Below are 1,022 nucleotides of genomic sequence, written 5' to 3'. Positions count from 1 at the left end.
AGAGATGGTGGGGATGGGGGGGGGGTAGGAGAGGTCAGCCTGCGGGTAAGGAGAATAAGGGGAGTGGGGCGAGGAAGAAAAATTGGTCTGGATGATGTCAAAATGTGAAACACCGCTTTGGAAGTGGAGCAAGATGAGGGTGCGGTGGTGTGGATCTAGAAAATTACCAGGAGGGGGGAGAGGTTACATACATACCTAAGCATTAAAGCATTTGATTGGTCGAATTGTTACAGAATCAAAACAACAATACCTTGTGGTGTTTCTTACGACCTTTATGTTCTGAGCTCAAATCACATTGGGATTAACTTTGCCTTTTATCTTCTTGGGGTTAAGAGAAAACAAGAAACCAATCGAAGGAAGATCGACAAAACTATAGCAGAATGGAACCAAACTACTTTGAGGTATTTCTTCACTGGCACCAAGTTGTTGTACAGGCTCTTACCAGTCCCTTAGTTGAAGCCCTTAAATATACAAGCTTATACACCCCTGTAGCAAACTATTTTCCTACACCCTCTACTCCCTTAAACTCATAACCTTCCATGCTTATTCCCTACAGACATATAAACCAACCAACCAGCAGAAATTTGGGTCAAACCCCTAACTCCCTTCTTAATATAGTTCTGTTCAAATACACAGAATTTCATCCTTATTTAACATCCGCTTTCAATGCTGGCATGGGTTGGAAAGTCAGAAGACTACACCAAGCTCTTGTCTCACCTTTGGCAGGGTTTTTACAGTTTGATGTCCTTCCTACAGCCAACCACTGTTACAGAGTACCAATCAAGTAATGGGGTCAATATAATCAACTTACCCCTTCCCCCAAAACATTCAAGTCTTGTGCTTTGAGTAGAACAGATCATCATTATTATTATTATTATTATTATTGTTGTTGTTGTTATTATTAAGTAGTGGACTGGCAGACTCAGAGTATCACAAAAATGCTTTTGAGGAATTTCTTCCAGTGCTGCATTCCAAGTTCGAATCCTGTCAAGATCAACTCTGGCTCTACTGCTTTTTTTTTT

This window comes from Octopus bimaculoides, chromosome 24 (genome assembly GCF_001194135.2).
Source record: "Octopus bimaculoides isolate UCB-OBI-ISO-001 chromosome 24, ASM119413v2, whole genome shotgun sequence".
Taxonomy (NCBI): Eukaryota; Metazoa; Mollusca; class Cephalopoda; order Octopoda; family Octopodidae; genus Octopus; species Octopus bimaculoides.
This window is presented reverse-complemented; position numbering follows the sequence as displayed.